General features: G+C 36.6%; 1 long non-coding RNA gene across 1 annotated transcript in view; it reads right to left on the bottom strand.

Moving 5' to 3' along the window:
- Positions 1–2,889: 2,889 nt before the first annotated feature.
- Positions 2,890–17,983, bottom strand: part of LOC135409832 (uncharacterized) — a 42,895-nt gene continuing 27,801 nt past the window's right edge. Inside the window, exons 3-5 of the long non-coding RNA XR_010428381.1 lie at positions 15,258–15,321; positions 7,559–7,816; positions 2,890–3,044 (exon numbers count right to left, since the gene is read on the bottom strand). This is a non-coding gene — a long non-coding RNA (uncharacterized LOC135409832). The remainder of the gene's footprint in view (positions 3,045–7,558; positions 7,817–15,257; positions 15,322–17,983) is intronic.

Genomic DNA, 17,983 nt, shown 5'->3' with positions numbered 1-17,983 from the left:
CAATGAATCAATATTTTGGGTGCTCACATAATTTTTTGCCTCATAGTCAGTGTCTGTTCTCTGCTAAAAACAATGCTGTTCAGAGGTTTTTGCTTATGTGTAAAAATTACATTATATTAAACAAAAAGATGATTTATGTAATGACAGACTCTTGACAACCACAAGAGAGCTGTTCATTTGAGCTAAATTTTTTCATGTTTTGGGTTTGTTTTGTTTTCCAATGGCATATAGCATGGCTCAGATACGAGATTGAGCTCCATTTTGGATCTGCCTTTCAGGCTCTGTTGGATATAAACGGAACTAATTACAGTAGAGGACACTGCAGACACTAGAAAAAGGATCAATACTTGTATTCCCCTAAGAGTGCTCAGCCATTAAACCAAAGCAGGAATTTCCCGAGAGCTAATAAAGGCTTTCTGGTTTTACCCAATTCTTCTGATTTTCCTGAGTTTGCCCTGCTCACTAGCACAAAGCTTTTTCATCATCATGTTCAAAACTCTTAATATGAAAGGCACAATTTAGCTTCTCTTTTGTTTTATTCAAGCTATTGTTTCTATGTCTAGTAGATCTTGGCTTTTTCCAAACAGAAAGGGTCTAACTTTTTTAGTGATCTGAAGCGTATTAACAACTTATTAATCATAGTAAGAAGTACATAGTAAGAAGGTCACTCAAACTGTTTTAAATCCAAATACCTAAATATAAAATTTGAGTCCTGAGTAGCCTCACTGTTGCTAGGAAAGGCTACCAACTAATTTCTCCAATTAAACTTGGAGTTCCTGGCCAGTTGCCATGCTTTGGAAATATGCAGACCTCAGGCAAAGAGTTAGTTACAGAATCAGCAATTCTAGAGTGACAATTCTTTAAAAGATTCCCTTGTTTTTATACATAAAAAAGGCCATGTCTGACTCAGGGAATCAAACATAACCATTGTTCCTCCCCAGCTGTTTGGATGCTTAATCTGTGTGTCGCTATCATGGTGTATATGCCAAATAGAGCCCCTTGAAATATTTAATTCAAATCCAGACATTTCTGTTGTGGCTGCCAGCCCAGTTGTTCTAACATTAGGTTTAGCCATGATTAAACACGATTTATGCATTCTAATGCCTTCTTCTTACAATAGCGTCATGAACCAGGTGACTTGGGAGCAGTTTTCATCGGGAAACTGCACTGGGAATATCAGTTATTACTGAAAATGTAATGAGGAAGTCTAGCACGAATGTAGTCTCTCAGCTCTGAGGCTACAACAGCTCATTAAAAGTAAAAAATAACTTAGCATTTAATGACGTTTTGAAACTCTTACATTTAATCTTTAGTAGAAACACGCTCATGGAAATAGTAATGTATTTCTGTCAGGCAGTGTGCTGAACACTGCCTGCCTACTGCAGACTCCCGAGTTTGGGCAGGAAACCTTTTACAACATTTCTCTGTATTTGATGAGTTGTGTTCATGGAAAATTTCTGTCTCCAGCATTCTGTATCCCTGACACACTCATTCTTCCACTTTTTTTGTTTATCCCAACATTATTTATTCTATCAAATCAAATGATGATTTAGGCAATATATTCTGAAAGAAATACTCCCCTTTGTGTACTACTGTTTTATTTCTACATAGCTGTGTAGGTACCTAGTGGCATAGAAGTTCAAGCAACTTGCGCCATATCCAGAAAGTGTAAGTCTGAATTTTGGGCTGAATGCTGATGGTGGATAGCAGTCAACTGAGATGAACTGAAGTTATCTGGGCATTTGGACTGGAAAGCTACAGGTGGCCAAAACATGGTGCCATACATAAAATTTAACACTGTCTAAGATGAGCTGGACTTTTGGCTTGGTGTCATTAAAGCACTGAAGGCCATGTGAAGAAGGCTGAAGCTGTTGGGCTCACAACATCAAAGGTACTGGAGTAGCCCTGGGGTCTTGTCAGCTACTTCAGGGGACTGCTCCCTCTGGACCAAGCTTTCCACTTCTCTGAAGACTAGGACTTGAGACCAGTGATCATGGTCCCAAGGGCAGAGATCTAGCTGAAACGCACACATGCCTGCAGGCATAGCTTCAGAGCAATAAGAAATGAGAGAAGAAGATGCTGAGAAACAGCAAGTGGTTTTAAAACCCCTAGTATGTCTCTGTATCTAAACAATATTCCATGCCGAAACTGTTCAAAAGTTACACGTTTATGAAGTGTCATCACTGGGCTGGGCAGACCAGGCTATCAGCTTGCTAGAAATATTCTAAAAGATGAGTTGAGAGAAGATGGCTTAGGGTTGCAGTCTGCTGGAAATTGTCATAGTAAGAACTGTTTTATCTAATAATTACACTGTCGTGTGTGCTCAGATAAAACTAATCAAGTCTCATCTTCCATAAAAAGCAACTTTTTGTTGCTGGGATCCAGAATTAATTTTTTTAAATAATAAAATAGGTCTGTATAGTTGGTCAAATAAATTATAGCTGTTTTGTCTTTCTTTAGGGCAGGATATAAGCTTTGACAGCCCCTAGTAGTAAAGAAACTTCTTGGATGTTGATATCTATATTCTAGCACATGAATAAAGGAGCAAGGCAGTTAAATCAAAGTCAGATTTTTTCACAACATTCCCCAAAGCTAAGTATCTCATATATGTGTGTTTGCTTATCAACATTATTTATTCTCTATCGAAGATTGATTGGTATCAATGAGACTAAGAAGATATTTCTAGCACTGAGGTGCATAGAAGAATATGGGATAAGATCACTGAAACGATGAGGGTTTCAAGACAATGTTTCAGGATTAAGTGCATACTGGTATCCCCTGTTATTTAATTCCCATTAAAGTGAGATGGAAGTGAGATAACAACGTCTAATTTTGCAACATACCTAATTTTTTTCCTCAAGACAAATTTTTGTCAAAACCCCCCTATGAATATGATAAAAAAGTCTGTTTTTTTCTATGCCTAGAATACAAAGCCATAAGGGAATTACAAAGATTTATTATGGATTGGAAATTTAAAGAAAACAAACAAGGACTGGGAAAAAAATAACAGAAGTTATTGAAAAACTCCATCAAACCAGGATTGCCTGTGAGAAAGAGACAAAGAAATTTTAAAATAAACAATTTTACACAGTTTTAAATTATATATTTGTAAAATACACATTCAAATAGAGTGTCAAGTATTAGGTTAGTCTCTAAACAACAATGTTAAATTAAAACTAGGGCAATTTATTTTAACCAGAAAGATCTCCAGAAAGGTACTGAAAGTAAAAAAAAAAAATAATTAAACATTAGTTTATCTGATGAAAATGTGAAACATTTTCTTTTAAAATGTAAAGGTTTAGTGGGAAGAAAGTGGAGAGGGGACACCACTTAAAAATTTAGTATGCTTTGAATTATGCCGAAGGGCAGAAAATATTTTGTTGTTATTATTATTGTTCTTTAGCTAAGAGTACAGTAAGATACATGAATGGGAAGGAGTAAAGTCATGAATCAGTAATGTTCTCATCTTGAACACTGTATTTGGTTTTGATCAGCCCACACCTGGAAGTATGCGGCAGAAACCCAGGAGCTCAGAGGTATGTGATGAGGGTGAAACCAGATGCTTGCTGTGGGATAAGATACCACTTTCAAGAAAAACTCCAAAGATCAGGACCATTACTTCAGGGGAAAGACAAATAGTCAGGGAAAAGACAATCTTAGAGAAGGTGATACATGTAACTGGCACAGAGACTACACTTAGGGTAGTCAGCACAGCATGATACAATACTCTTACAACATTACAAAAGGATGAAGGGAATGCCAATAGAATCAAAAGATAGCAACATTTTAGTGGACATACTTTAAGCTAAATATTGTTTTCCTGCTGTGAGGAACCAATTAGCACAACATGTATTTGAATCTGAAGCACAGAGTGTGCTCTTATGACTAATTAAAACATGATGAGCTCTAAGTTCAAAATTTTGCGTATCAGTTCCTCACACATCAAGGTACATGCAGATATTGAAGTGGCAAGAGCTATTTAGCCTCTGAGCAGATAGTTAAACAGCTGTTGGCTGAAATTGTTTGAAAATTCTCTTGTAAAATCCAGTACCGATAGGTGGAAGAGTGCTCACTGAGTTTGCTGGTTTACTGGCCTGATCCAGCATTGTGGTTTCCACAGCCCTTAGTCCCACAAGGGCACAGCAATTGCTGGAGCAGCTGCACCACCGCCAGGGGCTTGGGCAGCCTCCACCATTTAAAAACTGCTGAAAATGTGATCAAGAACTAAATTCAAAGTACAGTGAATTAGATCCCCTTAATTCACTTGTTTTACAGGCCAGAATGAATAATTTAAAACACGAAAAAAGTTTTGGAATGAACACAGTTGCAAACATATCCTTTCATGAAATGTGAACAACTTGTTAATCTTGAGATCCTATTCAAAAGTGAAACTCTAGTGCAATTGTTCAATTAAAAATAAATATTGCAGTACTATCAGCAGATCCTTGCTTCATTCTTTGTATGTAGTTTCTTAAATATTTTTAATCTGCATTTTACCCAGGGTAGTCAATAAAGTATATTCTAAGCAGAATGGAGTAACGTTTTTCCACAATACATTCACCAAATTATTAACAAAGGGTGTGACTACACACGCATACATGAACAGTTGTATTTAATATTGTCCACTGCCCTAGTGAGTAATTTCAATGGACCTAATTCTCATCTACTGTAAACTGGTATAGTCTTACAAAAAGTCACAATGTAAGTGTAAGAGGAGATGAAAATAAAACAATTGTGTATGCAGAGATAGGGAAATGCACCTTATATTGCGGAAATACATGTGTCCAGGAAAACACAAGCAATATCAAACATGCAAAGAAAGTTGTTTAATTCATGAACTGTTGAGATTTTAATAATAAAGAGTATACTTTTGTCATAATTCAACTTTTATTGCAACTCTTTTGAACTCCAGACAGCTGTAATTTCCTTTTGTCTATCAGCCAAAAGGAGTTTTACCTTAGTTTGGTTTTTTTGCAAGGAATAAAAGAAACAATGACTCAGATAATTGTATTTGAAGCTGCTGGGTAAGGCTATTTTCACTCTCTGGAGGTAATGTTTTCATGCTAAGCTTGAAGTTTTGAACTACAAAATAAAAAGTGTGCTAAATACTGATTTTATTAGCCCTCTAAGCATTTTGCTTTGAAATAATGGGAGGAAAGATCATAATACTTTTATAGATATAATAAATCAGTCCTAGAAAGAGAGATGCAATGCAATGAAATTATTTAATATTAGTAGTTCTCTTGGCCTTCTTGGAACTTGTCTCTATGGGAATAGTTTGTGTTGCTGCCATCTTATGTACTGTCAGATCACAGAAGTTCATATTACTCTAATCAACATAGTTTTAGAAAAGTCAACAGGCTGCAGAGGCAGAAGCAAAGAACTCAGAGTCTCTTTCAGTGATCTTCACATCAAGAACATATTCCTACCTTACGATAAATGTTATATATGCCATGAACAATAGGGAGCCTATTCATCTGCACACCCCAACAGGAATGGCACAAAGAACAAGTAACATAGATGAAGGTGAGAGCTCCCTAAATCTTTTACAAACCCAAAAGATATTGCCCTGACATCTAAAGATGAACAAGGCTCCTGGCCAGTTCTTGCTTAACTGAACTTGTTTGTCCATGCCTATTAGGTACTGAAGATCAGCAAGTGTCCTTTCAGTTCACAGAGTTATTAGAGAATAAAATAGGCTGCCAGAGAAGTAGTTGCAGCAACAAACATCAGAGCCTGGAACTGATAAGCATCTGGGGACTCTTAGAATGCTGGGTATATCTCCTGAACAGGAAGGAATGAATCGGATGGTTCTTAGAATTCAAAAATCCCATTTGCCACACCTCTTAGCCAGCATGGAACCTTTCCTAAAAAATTCTCCCCCCTACTCACTTCCATATGCTCCTTTAAAGCCCAACAGTATCGCCAATAGAGCTAATTACCCTAGTGAAACAAAACACCTGCACACTGTGTCAGTTCAGTGTGTCTTTACACTGAGGAAAGCTAAATTCTTCAGCTGAAGAGGGTTACACAGAAAATATATACACTGTGCAATCGGTAAGTTTATGTCTGTGTGTTTGATCACATGCATGCATCCATGGACATCTGCACACAATTCATTTCTACTGAAGGTCAATTCTATCCCTTTTGTTGAGTCTATTTGTATTGAGTGCCTCTCTGCTGATGAGATTCATGCAAAGCATGTCACTACATTTTTGGCAGGTAGTTTATGTGACAGAGTGACTTCAAAATTAAACTCTAGCAGTGCTGTGTCTATTCAGCTGCCCACAATCTTCGCAGGTGCAGAGGTAACCATAGCTCCTTTGGCTCATCTTCAGCAACGTTTTTGTTCTTATTACAGACTGGCACATCTAATTTCAAAAAGTCTACTTAGCACCTATCTTCCCTGCAGCATTAGCTCAAGTTCTCTTTAGCATGGAGGTTAATTCCTTGAGTCAAATCAGCCAAGTTGCAAAACACCACTTAAAAACACAGAACAAGGTATTTCTGGAACTTGACTGCATGCTGGCTTAACTTCACCTTGTACTCACAGCCCCTGAGCAGCCAGCAAAGTTCAGACTAGACTCCGAACAAGATATCTGGAAGGAGAGTAGGGAAGAGCTTGGGGCAATATAAGAACTGTGAAAAGGCCATAAGTACTAGTATTTGATCAAACACAGCAACAAGCTTTAATAATACATCTGTACTGTTGAGATAAGAGCTTTTAAGGGAGTTCAGGCATAGAATCAAGTAGTTACACTTTTTCACACACCTCTAACCTTCCTAGTCCTTGGCTGCCCCTCTGAGGAACAGCAGTTTCTTGTATTTTGCCTTTGACTCAGTGTCCCAGACCTGAAAGATTTTAGCCCAATTTGCCTCCAACCATTAGTTTGTTTTTCTTATACTTTAAAAGTAGCTGACAGGGAATTTCCTATGAACTCTTGCTGCTGAAACTGCTGTAGTAATAATATTAAGAAGATAATAAGACAGCAAATAATACATCAGAGACTCATGAAGCTTTCCTCTAAAAATATTGGAATGCAATATGGAAAGTATTATACATCAAATTGATTTTTCATAGAAAAGCTTAGTGAATCAATCCCCTACTCATAAACAAGATGGAATAAAAGTCCTGAAACTGCTCCTAGAAAATACAGAATTTTTCTTGAGCAGGTGATAGTTGGGTTATGTCTCTCCTTGGGCATGGTTGATAGTTCCCAGGAGTGCTTCGGCCTCCCAGATGGATTCAGAGGTCACAGCTCCAGAAAAGTTTAATGTATCATAAACTTTCTTGCTGACATCAGGTTGTTGAAGGGAAACATCAAAGTAAGAATGCCATGGAGAAGAAAGAGACTAATCATCAAATTCCACAAGTTAGGGCTTGGGATAGAAAGGGCTTAACTAGCCACGTAAGTAACTTAAATAAATGCACGGATGATTTTAAATTTCATTTTCACTTGTTTCTCAGTATAGACATTGCTAATTTTAAACAACAATTTGTTTTAGGAAGTTACATGAAATTATATTTTCTATTGGTTAGAGCTGTAAAAGAACTCACCTGGACACATTTTGCAATTATAATTTCTGCACAGTGTACTGGGAGCCCAAAGCCTAGGCTAAAGTAGAAAAATCAGCTATTTAAGCCCAGCCACATGAGATTCCACAACAATTAAAGAAAGACTAAAAAAATCTAACTAATTGTGCAACAGTGAGAGTGGTTTAAGGTGAATTCTTCTCAGCAGCAGAAACAGTATTAAAAGGCCTCTGAATCAAGTCGTTGGGATGATTCTAAGGGAACACTTCAAGCTGGTGTATCCTGCGGAAAGAAAACAAAAGGAACTGAAGCAAAGATGGAGAAAGGGCATAAAGCTAAATTTTATTTTTCTTTAGTTCAGGTGGGATTAAGATTCTGTATTTAATTCCCTGGCTCTTAGGACTCACTGTTCTATAACTCACAGCTTTATTTTATAACTTTTTCATGCATATGTCCAATGTAGCAGATGGTATATTTCAATCAATCATTCCCACTTTTTGGGCAATGCCATGCCATTTATCTGAAACAGTACCTTCTCTGAACTTAAGTATTTTCCACGAGTTTCAGGCCCCTAGTTAACCAATCACTGAAGTTCATATTTGATATTTTCTCATTCCTACAAGCTTAAAAAGTCTGTACTGAAGAAAAACACTTCTGAGAAAACATGTGAGAAAACATGGAAAGAAGGAAAAAAAATCCAGACTGGTAAAACTAAAATATGTCAGTTAGAAATCCTAGTTTAAAAAGCTTCCACAAGGTCTGATACCAGTATGTCTTCTAATATTTACCAGGAAAAGTACATATGATGGTGCTGATGGCAGGTGAACAGCCAATAAAGGGTTTTTATGCTTACCATTGTAAACAACTCTTGGGAAAACCTCTAAGATTCCTGTAATGTAAAAAACTTGCTGTTTATACACTAAACACTGCAGGTACAAGACATCACTTTGTCCATAAAAACTTGCTCTGTGCTTAGCAGTTACATTGCTACACTGCTTTTGCAGGAAAGTACTGCCCACCACGCTCCACCCACTGCTCTTCCTCTCCCCTTGCATCCAGCCTACATTACAGGTCTCTCAGAGATCAAAGCTGACTTGCCCTAGGTTTGCAAAGGTTTTTTTTCTAATCTACAGCTAACAGAATGACTGGCAAAGCTGTCAATAACAGCAGCTTCTGAAAGAGAAGATTTCATGCAATTAGAAGTCCCATCTCCTTAGATGTATTTTCTCAGTTCCTTTTGACTTCTTTAATTTGCTTTCCTAAACCAGTTTTATCAGCATCGATTGCACTACAGTGTGACAGTATAAAATATTATCTGCCACTACACTCACAATTTAAGAGGCTCAGTGAAAGTTGTACTTATCTTAGCATTTTACATTTTTAGGCTTCCATTTTTATTGGGTAGTATTAAAGTAATAGCTCCATAAGTCCCTCTTTTAGAAATGCTCCAAAAATTTAAACTGATAACTAGAGGCCTGCTTATGCCATCAGACAGCTAAAACTGTGAAAGCGAAATTGTTCTCATAACTAGTGCAGACAGGAGAACTTTGAAAGTGTATTTGAAAGTTGTTTTTTTACAGTGACTCTTTTTTACATAGGCATATTTGACTCATTACAGTGTTATTGACAAAATTACGTTCTAGTCTTGTTGTAGGCATGGGTAGCCATACAGTGAAAAGAAATGGAGAAGACCTCCGTACTTCCTATTGTCCAACTTTCAATAGCCAGTGGGAGCAACCCCAAGGGAAAAAAAAATAACAAGAAATCGGTCTTTGAAATGGGTGTAAATAGAAGTATATTCTTTGAAAAACCCTGACATGTTAATTGCCCAGAAGAAGCAGATTAGGTATGAGATGCCTGAAATTTAGTACAACTTCTTTTGCTTATAGCTGCAAATATTTGCTTTGTTTGAATTGTATTACCATTGGTTTATTCCTGAGTTTGATATAAGTTACAAGAACACTTTAGGTATGTCATGACTTACAGACATGGCATTTAAAGTCATAGGTTTCATTAGGATTATTTCTCAGACTGTGTTTTCACGTCTCTTGGAGGCTGCAAAATATTAGAAAAAGCAATGTATATCAAAACCGCTTCCCTTTTTCCTAAGGGGAGGGCATGGAAAAGCCACTGGTACAATAGGATGAACCAGGACAGCTTCTAACTTCCTGCAATTACCGAATGATGTTACTTTCACAGCAGGAACAAATGTTGGCATCTCCAACAAGATCTTGATCTCCTCTTCTAAAGCTGAGCTGCTGCACTATCCAAGGACTACAAAGATGAGTTAGGATATTGACACCTAGGTCAGGGAATAAGCGCAAAACACTAGCAGAACACGATGATTTCTGAATTTAGTCAAGAATTTTATTTACATTTCTCTTGTCTTTTTTGAAATAAACTCTCTTCTAACAGAAGTATTAAGTGATGAAAAATTTACCATGTTCCAAATCTGAGAGCTCCTACATTAGTCATTGGATTCTGGTAGGTCAACCATTGGCACATGATAGGCAAGATAAGCTTTTGGAATTCATCTTCAATGTAACAAGAACTTAATGTTTATATACACGTGATGGAAATGGTATTACTTGGTATCTCATCACTGGTATACCTCTTAAATTAGATTGAAACTTTATATTTACTGTGAATAAACTTTATAAACTCATGGCAATTGAAAGTGAATGTATTGTGAAAGTGAGTGTATGTATTACTATTATTTATTCATTAGTCTTCTATGGATTTAATACCCTGAGACAGTAGATACTTTACACAGCAAAACAAATGCCTGTCAGAACAGTTTAGCATCTAAATAAGCAAACAGAGAGAAAGGTAGTAATATTATATTCCTAGTTTCTACTTCAAACTATGCATAATAGGTTTGTATATTTTATTGCAAACCTAAAGCATAATAGGTTGGTACATGACATTAGGGTGCTAAAATGAAAATACAGCTTAATTATACACAAGGTTTCAAACAATTTGTTAAGGTGAAGCAGCACAAGCTGACACAGCATTCACAGTAGCTCTGTAGCAGTATTATACAGTCAACGAGGACTAACAATGTATGCCAGTGTCCCTGTGCTTTTCTGTGCATTCCTAAAGGTTCTCCCATCAGTTGCTTTATAACTCTTAGCACATTTCTGTCATGTGATGTCTACAGGTAAACATGTGGGATCTTCAGAATATATGTCTTGCAGTTACTCATGAAAATTTAAATCCAGGTAACCTTTTTCTTACATAATAATTCAAAGTCTTTTTAAGCATTTTTAAAATACTTTTTAAAGTATGATATGGTGTATAAAACATGTGACAAAGATCTTTTTGTTTTTATTTTCTGCTTGGCACAGAGGTTGGGCCTTAAGTTAGTTCTCCTGCAATGATAGAGGCACAAGCTTCGAAGTGCTGGTATTCCCATAAGGAGCAGCTTAGGTTTAGTACTGCCAGCAGACGAGGAAGTTACAGAAACCTATGCCCTGTGCTCTGTCTTTTTAAGCAAGTTCATTGTTCCTTGCAGCTCCATAATGATTTTCATCTCATTTCCTTTTTCAGGTAACAGATGTTTGAATATGAAACTTGCCTACCTACATCCAGCAGTTACAGGTCCATAGCAGAATTATGCTTGATAAAACCTGATAAATGTATGCGCTTTATAAAGAGCTGTAGGAGTGGAAAATGAGCCATTCCTTAGTTAAATTATCTGGAGAGGATGGGGGAATTACTTTTTTCCCTCTGCTTCAAGTCAATGCTGGAAGAATCCATTTCTTTTGAGAAAAGTGCCAACTGAACTTTTTCTCCATAGGAGAGACTTCTGAAGTGAATATTTAGCACTTAATGCAGAAATATTTCCAGTACTTTAAGTGTTTTGTTAGAAGGTCTTTAGATAAACTTTCTGAAGAATTTTAGTAAGAGTTTACAATTCACTTCCATAACAATTATTTGAGAAAGCTGCAGAGTGTGAAATGTGGTTTCCTTTATGTGGGAAGAAAATTCAGTGGTATAAAATACTTTACAGAGGATACATTAATATAATTTTGCAAAATGTTATACAAAAAATACAGTGAAATTCTAATTTCACATTATATTTTACAGGCCTTATGTTTCCAGAACAGCTATATTTTATAATGTTAGCTTCAAACACAGTGGAAAGACTGTAGAATGGGAAAGTGATTTGCTTAGGCTGAAGGAATGAAAACATTTCTAGATCAGTTGGTAGCATCTACCACTAATAGAGAATTAGGGAGCTAATTTCCTCAAGGACAGATTACTTCCTAATTGTCCATTTCAAAGATTCTTCTTTATGGTTGGCGTTTATGCTGTGGTAGTTCCTACAGATCAAACTAGTACTGCATGCTGAGCAGACACACAAGACCTAACTAGTGGCAAAAATAACAAATAATCAAACTTACTGGCTGACAAGGAAAAATGTTCAGATGTATGGTATAATTTCCATCACAATTATTTTTCTGTAAAGTACGAATGGAGCCAACTAAATGACTGTTAGTAAACAGTGGCATTCTCTATAGCTTTTCATTATCTGCTACATTAGAGCCTCAGTCATGTGAGTTTTTAAGAGCTTCCAGCTTTCCTCAGTGGCTCAAATAATGTGTGAATTACTCTGGACTAAAATACCACTTTCTCCTTTTTAAGTCAAAATTTCCAAAAAAGAGGGGAAATATCCACTCTCCATCAAATGAAGACTTAAATCTCATATCAGAATTTCTTTTCTCCTACAAGACCTTCTTCACAAAAATCTATCAAAGGGAAAATTTTGAGTCACTCTATATGGAAACGATAGCTTCTTTTCTTTCACTGTTATTTATGATCTTGTTCAGATCCAGGAGAAAATGAGGGAGCAAACATAATAAACTAGGTCAGCTAATTATATAATCACACAAATAACTATAAAAAGTAACAAACAAGAAGCATAAGGGTAAAGGGTTATGTACACATTGGTGCATTAGGCCATAAAAGGTATTTTCCACTCTGCCAGCCAGCAATACTGCAAGTGTCTCTTTAGACTAATCATATTAAACTGAAGCTAATACATACAGTGAGAGAGGAACAGAAGAATTTATCTACACAGCCTAGAACTGCAGAGTGAACGGACTACAAATAAAACCCCCAAAATGTTCTGAAAGTGTGGTAAGAATGGACAGTCTACACAAAAGGGAACATTTAAAGGAGAAAGTGTACTGCTTATTTTTCTGCAGAGGGGTATTTAAGAACAGAGGGTGAATGCTATGAAACAAGGGAGCACCAGGTTATTGCCGTTAGTAAATTTCCTGCCTCATGGAACACCACTGTAGCTCTGGGCTTTTTCTTTGTAGTGGTTGTCCTATTTTGAATGCCTGATCTTGTTCTTAGGCCCTTGTCCTTTGCTTGTGGGAGTTTTATTTTAAAGGGAGATGTACAAGGCAGATTCAAAGAAGGAAATACTGACATTCTCAAAAGAGTGATGAGTACAAGCCACAGAAACATTATTTTCTCAGCAGATCACATCCTTGCTCATTTACGATGATGTGCTATGGTGCCTAATGTGTTAGGCTGGCTTGCAATGGGTTTGTCACTCCTGCACAGTTTGGATTGAGTATTCAGGTCTCCATTTACTATCTTTTTAAAATCTATCTGTAAGCTTGTGCTTTACTTTTCCTGTGTTAAGGAAAAGGCTTCAGAGTGTGTCAACACTGTGCTGAATCAATACTTCAGTGCATGAATAAAAGTTGGGTTTTTTTCTTTTTTTTTTTTGTTCAGGGTTGTTTCAGACTTCCTGCAAATGGCACAGGTTTTCATTTCAGGTACTTCAGATCCAGCAAAACATGCTGTTCCATATTTATTTTTCATATATCATATTAACTGAAAATAATCATTAATATACTTTGATCCAGAGCCTGCCAAGCTTCTCACAAGGAGAAAGGAGAGAAAGCGAATTTCCTTCACATCCTTCTAAGTCTACATGAGGACAAGGGAATGAAAGATCTGATATTGTCTCCATCTGGGCTTCTGTCAGTATTCTAGTAAATGTTGCAGTGAAAGTATTTTATAACTGTCCTGGGAATATTAATGATATTTATTTCTGGGTAGTGAGCATGACATAAAAGTAGTATTTTAAGACTTTTGGTTCAATACACTGTATTTTACTGCGATGATGTCAAAGTGCTGGGGCGTGGTACTCATCTTCTGTTGAGGTCATAATAAAAATACTCCTTTGACTAGGTCAGGTCTTCAGGTTTTACCACCAGGATGATAAAACCAGGGATTGAGCCCTCCTTCTAGTGTATGTTCTTCCCACTGAGTTTGGTAGTATCCACCAAATCAAAAATCTGCCAAAATTTCTGTTTCTCTTTTAGATTCTCACCTTCATTATTTCCATAGATTTTCAGAAATGGTGGGCAATTGTTGTACATGTTTTGTTTTGTTTTGCTTTCTGGTCTTCTGACTGAATTTTTCATAACACAGTGTGTAGAGATCTTTAGAGTGCACCTTAGGTGCTTTTCAGATGCTCCTGCACAACCTACTTGATTGCTCATTCTTTGTGACCTACATCCTCTGCTTTTGGGGGGTTGTTTTGTTTTGTTTCTGAAAAAAAAAGACATTAACTCCTTCTGAGAATTTGCTTTCTGATGTAAAAGCTTTCCAATTGTTCTTTTTTCCTTTCTTCAGGTCACCTAATTTCAATTATATAATTTTCCCTAACTGCATATAGGTGTAATACATCAGAATATTGCCACAGGATCTGACTTTTCATTCATTCCATTTTGCTTTCTGCTTACAATCAAGGGGCTCAAAATTCTTTTAGTGTACTGATTCTGTATGCAAAACTGCATGTGGTGAACAAATTACAGTCCTTGTATCACAGGTTTCAGGAAGGACTGCAAAATCGCTTTTTTCCCCTGGTATCTGAAATTATTTGATTTCCACTCAGAATATTTAACCTTCCTAAGCCATGTCTGCATGTTTTACATAATGATTATAATTCTGTAATGTTATTTTTGTGCAGACATTATACAAACCACATGTTCTAATAAAAAACACTGGCTATAGATGAATATCTGCACCACTTAATTTTTCTGCTCTTGTAGGAACAGTGCTTGTACTGTTTTACTATATTTTTTTTTTGTGTTACGGTTTAATGTCTTTGACATGAAACATTTATTGCTATTATTTTCCATTAGAAGCTTTTTGTCCCTCATTTCATTTTCCATTGGTTATTTCTAACAGTCTTATCCTTTAATATTCAGCATTAAATACAGGGGGGAAACAAAGAATTCACTAGGTTGAAACTGGAAAAGTGTAGACTATCCTTTTTTGGGGGACATATGATTTTCCCCATACCTATCATAAGGCTGTCAGTTTACAAGCTCTAAAAACTAGTTAGCTACAAAAACTCTGTTACCAGGTGAGAATTTTCCTCCTTGTGAGAATGGAACCATCCTTTGATTACTCAGGATGGCCTAGAGAGACTCTGTGCCCTCCCTGACTCAGAGAGGTAGCCCAAAGATCACTTGCAGGCTCTTTTCACACCACGATGTCCCTCTCCATGGTCACCTTCTTCTGCCATGGTTGTATCTGATGGCTCATTCAGGTTCCACGCACCTTCAAACAGGTCAATACTGTGACATGAGGAGGTGATGGGACCACTTTCTAGCCCTTAGGAGGAGTGGCACAACCAGCATTCTACATCTAGTACTGCAAGTTTGTCTTGGGGTGATATGAGGATTCTCACCATGAGGATCAGGGTTCATTGCATGAGCTCCAGCTCCCCAGTTCATCAGTGCAAGTACTTCCATCTGAAATGGAGACAAAATTGGGACTGTGTTATACACCCTGGAGCTAGAGAGGATAGGAGGATTATCTCATTTTTCTCTTATGTAAGGTCAATGTTGTAACAGTATTTTTCCAATTCATCAGGAGATGACAGAGAGACTGCTGGGAAAATTTTTATTTTTCAGTGAAAAATTATAGGGTCAACATTTTCAGTCACACTCCAAAAATGTACAGATTTCACCCAGAATTTGTTGATCTGATGGAAAGATAACATTTCCTGGCAACAGCTCTGCTTGATATGAAATTTAACTGTCAAAACTCTCACTGAGACTTTACTGAAGTTTTTCAGATAGTTTGGTTTTAGATCTAAAACTCTATTCAGAGTAAATTAAGAAGATCTCCTGAAGAAAATACTGTGTGAGTTGCTTTTTTTTTTCAAACTACAATATTACCTGGGTTTACCTAAAAGGACCTAATGTCTTTATAAAGTAATTCTCTATGACTTGATGCTATTTAAACATTGGCGTTCAAACCTGGGAGCTTACCGTAGTTCAGTTGCTCAGCCCTTGGCAGGTCAGAGAAGGAAAAGCTGTTTCATCCAGCTTAACTTTTTACTCATTTAGAGGTTAAAAAACCCTGGATTCTCTCAGTCTAATATCTGTGACACCAGCCAGAATGAGTTTGGGGCTGGGAAATTAAAGTCTTTTCATCAGTAAAAAAAAGCCTAAAGAAAAGGTATGTCCATTTTTTAACAGGAAGGGCATTGTACCCAAACAGTTTCAGAGTATTTAAAAAAAACAAACAACAAATGCTGTATTTGGCAAAGACAGGGATTACTTAACTGTCAGCATCTGGAATAGTTAGATTAATGGGCTGCAACTTCTACAGAGAAGTCAATAGACCTGCTTAATGGGTCCAAAATCCTAAACTGATCTTTGCAAGCTAAGATTTAACTGATGTAATGCTATAGTTCTTTTTTATTTTTTTTTTTGGGGGGGGGAACATAAGATAAATTTTTTAGATCTATTTTTCAGATAATGTTGGGGGAGAGAAGGGAAGAAAGTAAAGTGTTTTTCTGTCACAAATGTCCTTGGACACTTCAAACAGAGATGAGGACAGGAAAAAGACATGAGCATTGGTGACGTAAGTCTTTAGCTGTATAGCTGAAGAACAGACAAGACATTGATGACCACTAAAAAACAGCTGCAAAAGCTGTGCTATTAATGTCAAGATCTTTCAAGATGTTCCCAGATCTTCATGTTACTGCCTTGCCATGCATCTGTTGAAGGATACTTAACTCCAAAATATCTTGGGTAATACATGATTATATACTGTGCTCTATTTTCATGAAGCTAAAAACCACCAACCTTTTCTTTGTGCAAATTTTTTCTGAAATCCAGAATCACACAGCAAGACATAAAAAGATCCTGTGACTTAATGGAATAAAAACTGAATCCAAATCATTTCTTTAACCTATGGTTTAGAAAATAAGTGTATCCTGTGTAAACAGGACTCACTGTAACAACAATGTCCACCTTTGGAAGTATAGAAACAAATTACAACTCAACAGTGCAGTTGCTCATTTTTAATCCAAAAATACTTGTTGCGGGTTGTTTCCTTGGATTTGTTTTTTTTTGGGGTTTTTTTGTGGTGTTTTTTTGTGGAGTTGGGTTTGTTTAGGGTTTTTTTTTGCTTTAGGTCTTTCTTGTTCATTCAACTTTTGCAAATCACATTGCAGCTCCTATGTCAAGCTTCATTTCACATCTTTACGTACAAGGTCAAAGAGTATAAGTCTAATAAGTATAGTAGTGGTTTGCCCTGTGGATATGCACTTGTGTTCTTGTCTTCCACCCCCCAGCTTGCTTTCCAAATAGCACCCAATAGATTAATATCCATTTGAGTTAATGCTTAAGTTAAAACTCCAGTTCTGGCTTCTGTACAACAGAAGTGTGTGTGATACCATAGAAGCTGACAGTCCAAACATTAAAGCTTTTTATTAGCTTTCACACAGAGATTGCTTGCTATATAGGGTTCTTAAGGAATTGGTTTTATTTTTTTACTCAATTTTGATAAAATAGCATTAACTATTTCATAGTTCAGAACAAATCAGCAAATGGTTTTCAGTGTTTATATTCGATAGAGTAATTACATGCAAAGCACAGTACATTTAAAATCTAAAGAATTCCACAATGAATAAAAAAATTCCGAACGTATGATGAGATAAAATAATTTCTTTGTTCACTTTAAATATTACGTGATTATATAATACTGTGCTGATTATCTACATGGTACTCCATGTACATGCTTTGCAAGACTCTGAATAATGGGTTAAATGCCTGTGGGGACACTGTCTCCGCTTAATGTTATGCAGATGACAATAGGACAAGAAGAGAAAAGCACGTAGTGATTTTAAGCTATCTTATCCTTTTATGATCTTGGCTACCTATAGAACCAAAAATATTTTTGCAGCCCTTGGCTGAAGTCTCCAATGTTGGGGAATCTGCGAGAAGACTTAAGACTATAGAGAATTTCACTAGTGTTTCACTACAACCTCAGTCTCACATCGCCTTCATATGTCTATTCCTACATGCATTTATAAACAAACAAAAAGTTATTTAGAGTAACTAGATTTGGTGGTTACAAAACAGCAATGCTTATTCCCCCACTGTCAGAATAGAAATAGGA

The sequence above is a fragment of the Pseudopipra pipra genome, chromosome 2 (assembly GCF_036250125.1).
Source record: "Pseudopipra pipra isolate bDixPip1 chromosome 2, bDixPip1.hap1, whole genome shotgun sequence".
Classification (NCBI taxonomy): domain Eukaryota; kingdom Metazoa; phylum Chordata; class Aves; order Passeriformes; family Pipridae; genus Pseudopipra; species Pseudopipra pipra.
The sequence above is the reverse complement of the archived record's forward strand: the minus strand, read 5'-3'. Positions and strand labels throughout refer to the sequence as shown.